General features: G+C 24.5%; 1 protein-coding gene across 1 annotated transcript in view; it reads right to left on the reverse strand.

The window, feature by feature from the left end:
- The window catches only part of Rgl (Ral guanine nucleotide dissociation stimulator-like), a 34,655-nt gene extending 26,621 nt beyond the window's left edge, over positions 1-8,034 (reverse strand). The window contains 1 exon segment of the mRNA XM_015335762.2: positions 7,735-8,034. The gene's annotated coding sequence lies outside the window, so the exon portion shown is untranslated.

An 8,034-nucleotide genomic window follows, 5' to 3' on the forward strand; every position in this document is an offset into this window, starting at 1 on the left:
TGTTTCTCATTTAATTCTTCACTTGTCAGATTAAATTTTCTCTATCTTTTTTCCTTTTTTTTCTTTTTTTTTTCATTTATACATCACAAAAATATCAAACTATACGAATGAAGGGGGTTTGTAAGATACGGAAGAATAAAAGAAAAAAAAAATAAATAATAAAAATATAAAAATATAAAACTAGAACGTGTTGTTGTTTGTTGTTACAGGTCGAAAAAAGGAGCGGAAAATTTTTCACAATCTCACACAAACACACACACACACACACACACAACATGGTTCGTGAAAGAAATAATTTTCCCTGAGAAAGAAAAACGAGGGCAAAAAGAAAAAAGAGAAAAAAATAGATAGAAAGAAACAGAAAAATCCGCAAGATTTTTGCACGAACGCGTTTCTCTCTCTCTTTATCTCTCTTTCTCTCTATTTTTCTCTCCCTGTTGAGAAAAGTCTGTCGTCTAATGGCAACCACCCCCATTTCTGTGTTTTTATCCATCCTTAATAATTTTTCTCTTTCTTTCTTTCTTTCTTTCTTTCTTTCCTGTTGCCATGTTGTTCACACAAACAAGCAACTTTCTTCGAGCGTACCATAATCTTTTGTATATGTGTATACACCACATGAATTTAAGTATAATATATGTATATATGTGTGTGTATGGGTGAATGTCTCTATGTCTGTAGTAATGAAAATTATGCTTCGTTGACGCGTGTCAAATTAATCAAAACATTCTTTTTTTTTTTTTCTTTTTATTTTTTCACACGCATTCTCGAGTTTTCGTTCAAGTTAGCAACATCCTTTTAATTAAATTTAATTTGTCTGCTTTTGGTTTTTTTTTTTCTCTTTTCTTCTCTCTCTCTTTTATTTTTCTTTTTATTTTTTAAAACGGAGAAAATATTTATTTCTTTTTTTTTTTTCTTTTTTTTCTATTAATTGTTTTAATTTATTTTACGAAACAACAATTAACGTGGAACGACAGTGTGCTAAAATTAAAACACAAATCAAATGTTATTTTATTACAACGTAAAAATGGAAAACAAGTAGTTTTGAAAGAAATCCAATATTTACATATTTTTTTTTAAAAAACCGATCTAACGAATGAAACAATTTAAAAAAGAAAAAAAGAAAAAGAAATCTTTTCCTTTAGGCGAAAAAACTAGTATTCAGTCCTTCTGTTTATATTCTATTTTCTGGAAAGGAAAACTCTATTCAGAGACTAAAAGAAAAGATTTAAGAGGGTTATAAAATCATTAAAAAAAACTTAAGTATTATTGGGACCTATTGGTGTGATAAAAACCCTTTATGCAAGTGTCGGGTCCTTCGGGTAGTTTCGGATTTCTATGGAAACACGTATGACACATAAGAAGAAAGAATACTCCATTATTTTAAAAGAAGTTCCTTTATGCATGATCTTTCACTACGATCTTTACCTAAAAAACATAAGCTCCACCCATCGATTGACTATAGGGGGTGTACCCTTTTACTATTGGTCAAAAAGATTCATAGTTTTCTTCTCTCTCCAAAGGGGTGTAACTCATTTCTGATATAAATATGTGGAAAGAAGTAAGAAAGTGTGCTTTGTTAGTCTTTTAGTCTGTATCAGTCCTTAGGCCTTAGTACTCAGTCTGTATCTGTCCTTAGTTAGTCCTTAGTCAGTCTTTAGTGCTCAGTCTGTATCTGTCCTAAATCTTCAGTCCTGAGTTAGTCCGTCTGTATCTGTCTGTCTGTGTATTATCTGTTATTCTCAACAAATTATTTAAATCAGTCAGTCGGTCTTATTTTAGTAACTCTTTCGTATTCTGTATTTTTGTAACCACGTCACTTTGTGTAAACTTATGTAAATACAGCTCGACATCACATCATTATAATTTAATAAACAATTTACTAATCCTTTGTGCAAGTGTCGGGTCGTTTGGGTAGTTTCGGATTTCTATGGAAACACGTATGACACATAAGAAGAAACAATACTCCGTTATTTTAGACGAAGTTCCTTTATGGATGATCTTTCACTACGATCTTTACCTAAAAAACATAAGCTGTACCCATCGATTGACTATAGGGGGTGTACCCTTTTGCTATTGATCAATAAGATTCATAGTTTTCTTCCCTCTTCAAAGGGGTGTAGCTCATTTCTGATATAAATATGTGGAAAGAAGTAAGAAAGTGTCCTTAGTTAGTTTTTTAGTCTGTATCTGTCCTTAGTCAGTCTTTAGTGCTCAGTCTGTATCTGTCTTAAGTCTTCAGTCCTGAGTTAGTCTGTCTGTCTGTCTGTTTGTGTATTATCTGTTATTCTGCAAATCAATCAGTTCTGCAAATCAGTCAGTCGGTCTTATATTCGCAACTCTTTCGTATTCTGTATTTTTGTAACCACGCCACTTTGTGTAAACTTATGTAAATACAGCTCGACATCACATCATTATAATTTAATAAACTATCACACCCATATTTCAGTTCATCATCAGTTCAGTTTATTATTAATATATTTCTCTCTGTCTTAACCCCCCCCCCACATTCCTAAGTTTGTACATTTTTACATATTTTTCTTTCCATTTGGAGAAAACAATATGAAATCAAATTAAAATGAATCGAAGTAAGTGTTAAAAAATGTGACGTAAATTAAAAAAAAATAAAAATAAAAGACACCTTGAAAGAAAAAAAAAAAGAAAAAGAAAAAGAAAAAACAGTGAAAGAAAAAATTAACAACATAACAAGGATGAACTGTGAAAAAGTAAAAGTCGAAAGAAAGTAAGAAGATACCATCTTCTACTTTTTCTTTTTCTTTTTATTCTTCTTCTTATTCTTCTTCTCGTTTTATTAGCATACTGGTTCAGAAAAACATTCCTACCTTGAAAATCTGCACAGGTATTTTTCTTCAAATTCATTCTTTATCTCTAACTGGTTTACCAAAACACACGATTCTCATTCGTTCATTTATTATTTGTCAAATGTTTCTTATCGTATATATTCTAATCTTATAATTTATTTTTTTTTCTTACCCCCTTAATCGCTTAACAAAATTTCACGAAACGTATATATGTACTTTGGACCAATATTTACAACAAAGTATACTTTCATAAATTATCTTTACTGCAAAACGTGTGTATATATAATCTTAAATATATGATGAGCCAAAATATAAACTGAGATTATGGAATTCATCCAAAAACTCTGTCAAAACCTTTTGTCAAACTTAATCAAACTATTCATGCGTTATTTGTGTCTAAAGTATCTATGTAATATGCCTAATGTATTATTCAAAATTTAAAAAGAAATTTATTTTATAATTCAGTAATTATTAGTACTCCTATACACACGTGTATACATATATAATAAAATAATAAATTAATAATAATAAAATATATATAAATATATAATAATAAAATAATAAAATAACAAATTAATATTGATCAAATATAAATATAAAATAACATATAAAATATTAAAAATAATATATATATATATATATATATATATATATATATATATATATTATTTATTATTATATATTTTAAAAATAAATATATATATATATATAATAAATAATTTTTAAAATATATAATAATAAATAATATATATATAAAGTAATTTATATACAATTATATATATATTTTATATTTTTACTTTTAAATAAAATTATATCCTATAACGAAATAACGATAATAAAAAAAAAACATACAACCCACCCATACATATAGAAAAAAATTACTAATAAAATATTATTAATAAACAAATTCCAACAAATTATTTTTCCACTACATACATGGGTAAATAATCTTTATTTTTTTATTCTATATCAGTCTGCATTGATTAAAAGAATTCCAAAAGAAAATAATCTTTTTTTTTTTTTTGTTATAGTTTCTTCCAAGATTACACAAAAAATATGTGACCTCACCCTGGCAACATACCACATACTACTCTTCTTGGATCTAGTTTCAAAGTTATTCTAAGGAGTATCAATTAAGTGCTAACATATGCTTGCTTCGATGTCGACGTACTAAACACTACGTCTTGCACGACTGACTTTTCTAATCTATACATGAACTATACTTTACGAACTATATAGTATAAACGAACTCTATGTTCCTAGGTATAAACCTAAATTCCTATCTATTAAATATAAAGAAGAAAAAAGAAAAAAAAAGAAAAAAAAAACAGATGTGTGCAGATCACACATGGTAGAAGTGAAACCTTCAAAGAAAACCAAGCTTTGAGACGTGAATATATCGAAATAATTGAATTGTAATACAGTGCCATCTATTGAAAGAACCTTACACAGAAGCTAGATAATCTCTAAATAAAAATCTTTTAATTAATAATAAAAAATAATAATAAAAAAACAAAAAATCGCGATAAAAATTGTGTTATGTGCTAAGTTGGAAAAAAATCACGTGAAATAAAATAAATTTCATTAAGATAAATTGAATAATTTCGGAATTATTAATGGACAAACATATTGTGACACTGAATTTTTCTATATTGAATTTTATTAATTAATTAATTAATATATAGAATTAAATAAAAAATATAAAATTAAATATATAGAATTCAATTATATATTGAATTTTATTAATTAATTAATTATTTTTGTTTCATCGGTTTCACGTTCTTCCGTTTCACGATTTTCAAATCACCGTGATTCTAAAGAAGTTTTCACTTAAAAAAAAAAAAAAAAAACAGTAATAAAAGAAAATGTTGTTGCTATGTCAAATGTTGTACACTTGTCCTCGTTTTATTTATGTATGTTTATGAGAACAGGTGTCCTTCTCTTGAAGAAGAAGAAGAAAGAAAGAAAAAAAAGAAAGAAAATTAGTCTGTAGAAAAATAATCAAAATCACAAGGTGTACGACGACGACAACAACGCTAGTCAACTCAACTAATGATCCGTATAACACTGTTATAATCGATAAATAGGCTAAGGCCTATTCGAAGATTATGTTCCAATGACTTTTTTTCTTCTCTCATACTATTACAAATCCTATGTACGTGTAAAAAGTAAATTCAAAAATTATGTAATTATAGAAAACATGTTGAAATACATTCAAATTCCATTTTGATCTAATTGATCTATATTTTATTTTATTTTATATTACTTTTCTTTATAAATTATTAATGAAGTTTAAATATAATAAAAATTCGAGATTTGTTTATCTTAATAAAATTTCTTTTATATTATGTGACAAATATAAAATATATAATACTTTGTAGAGATGATCTATATATATTGAAGAATTTTAATTACTATATATATATATATATATATATATATATATATAAATATTAATATACATAAAAAAATATATATATATTTATATATATTTTTTATTATTATAATAAAATATATATATTTTATTTTATTTATATATATTTATTTTTATTTTATTTATATTTTATTTATTTATATATTTTATTTTATTTTATATATATATATATATAATACATATATATATTTTTTTATATAATATAATTTATTTATATATTATTTATTTGTATATAATTTAATTATTATTAATTTAATTTTTACTATTTTAAATTAATTATTTTATTCATTTTTAATTTAATTATTTTCAATTATATTTATATAATTTAATATTTAACGTTGAATACTTTTCGTTGTTACTTTAAAAATAATAATTGAATAAACCAAATTAGAATTGAAAATTTTGAGAATATGAATGAAATAGAAACTATAAGAAATAAAAATGATGCATAGTTAGATGAACGAATAAATAAATAAAAAATAAATCAAAATGATTATCAATTTCAACACAATATGAAGTCAATCAAAAAAATTGTACAAAATAAATAAATTAATGAATAAAAAGAAGTAAATAAAAAAAAATGATTATCAATTTCAAGATAATATGAATTAGAAAATAAAAATGTTTCATATACAAAGTATTATTTTAACGTTAAAAAAATAAATAGAAATGTGATAGAGTAAATGGAATGGAATGGAATGAAATATTGCCAAAGGCTAATTGTAGCTCTATACGAACTGGCACATGATAAATACGAATTCTTTTTACAAAAGTATTCCTAAAAAGCAATGAAGCGTTTTACGAAAACACATACTCCAGGTCTCGTGTAGCATTATCGTCGAAAGATCAAAGTGAAACTGACCGCTTCGGGGCACACGTGTGCTGCACACGTTTCAAAACATATATATATATATATATATATTTTTCTATAAAATAATACACAAATGTTATCGAAAGAATTTCTGGGTAGTCACATATGCAATGTTACGTTACACTCCAATTTTCTCTTTCATATATATTTTTAGTCATTAAAATTCTTCAATATATATATATATATATATATTTTTTTTTTGTTATGTTATTTACAATAATATACGATCAACTATATATGCTTTTTATTATTTTTATACTCGATACATATGAGAATGGGGGTTGAAATTTTGATGCTTACAAACTTCAAAACTTTTCAATTCACCCTGTAATATTATTCAATAAAATAAAATAAAATAAAATACAATAAAATAAAATAAATTACAATACAATAAAATAAAATACAATAAAATAAAATAAACTAAAATAAAATAAATTACAATACAATAAAGTAAAATAAACTAAAATAAAATAAAATAAAATAAACTAAAATAAAATAAATTACAATACAATAAAATAAAATGAATTACAATACAATAAAGTAAAATAAACTAAAATAAAATAAAATAAACTAAAATAAAATAAAATAAATTACAATACAATAAAATAAAATAAATTACAATACAATACAATAAAATAAAATAAAATAAACTAAAATAAAATAAAATAAATTACAATACAATAAAATAAAATAAATTACAATACAATACAATAAAATAAAATAAAATAAATATTATTATACATATAAAACGTAACAAAATATATATACACAAATATATATATACGAAAATACACGGTTACCATTGAAAAATGTGAGTTAAAGTTTGGATGCTTACAAACTTCAAAACTTTTCAATACATCCTGTAATACTATTCAATAAAAAATGAAATAAATATTATTATGCATATAAAATTGTTTTGAATGAAAGAAGACAACTTTTGGGACGATCATTCTTCATTCATTTCAATACGTTTTTAATTTTGTTTTTTTTTTTACGATGCGTGATATATATACACACAAATACACGATTAACATTGAGAAAATGATAAGTTAAGCAAATTGATTTTAGATAGAGTAAAATACAATTTATAACGATCAATCGATTACACTTAAAAAAAAGAAAAGAAAACATTTTTATCTATCGATGACCCAACTCTTTAATCCTAATCCAAATCCTATTTACTGTGAAAATCTAATAACACACACAAAAGTTACTATGCAAACGTATCGTTGAAGATCTTTTTTTACGCGCGATAGAAAATGTTTTCAAAAAACTAAACAACGTGTTTTCGAAAAAGACAAAAAAAAACAGAAACAGTCTTATTCGACTAGAAATCCAAAACAAAGTTAAAAACGATGAAAACTATTTTTAAAAAATATTATATCTTTGTCCTCGAGCAATCTTTTCAACTCATGTTTTTTTTTTTTTTTTTTTTATCAATGAACGATGTATTACAAAACAATGTTTATGCATTAAATGTAAAAAGTAACCAAAAATATTGAAAGAAAATGAATGAATTTAATGAAACAATAACCTAGTGTGTTTTAACACGCGTTAGATTTCCATCGAAGAAACGATCGCCAGATGTTATTAACCGGTTCCTTTTTTACCTTTTACAATCCACAATTTTCTCTTCTTGTCTCTCTCACTCTCCCTTGTATCTCAGAAGAAAGGAAAAAGAGGAGGATGGAGAAAGATCGAGACCGACGACGCTTCAGCTTTTAATCGATATTAAATCGACGCACATAACTACGTACACTTATAAATGACTAATGTTTATAAAAAAAATAATAAAATAATATATAAAATGAAAAAGATCGTAACGAAAGTATACAATCGGAGAGTTCGATTTAATTCAAAACTGTCAACAATGAAGTAAACGACGCGACGTCGCGGCAATGACTGACGCT

This window comes from Polistes dominula, unplaced genomic scaffold (genome assembly GCF_049000335.1).
Source record: "Polistes dominula isolate Pdom_NZ unplaced genomic scaffold, Pdom_raw_medaka contig_79, whole genome shotgun sequence".
Taxonomy (NCBI): Eukaryota; Metazoa; Arthropoda; class Insecta; order Hymenoptera; family Vespidae; genus Polistes; species Polistes dominula.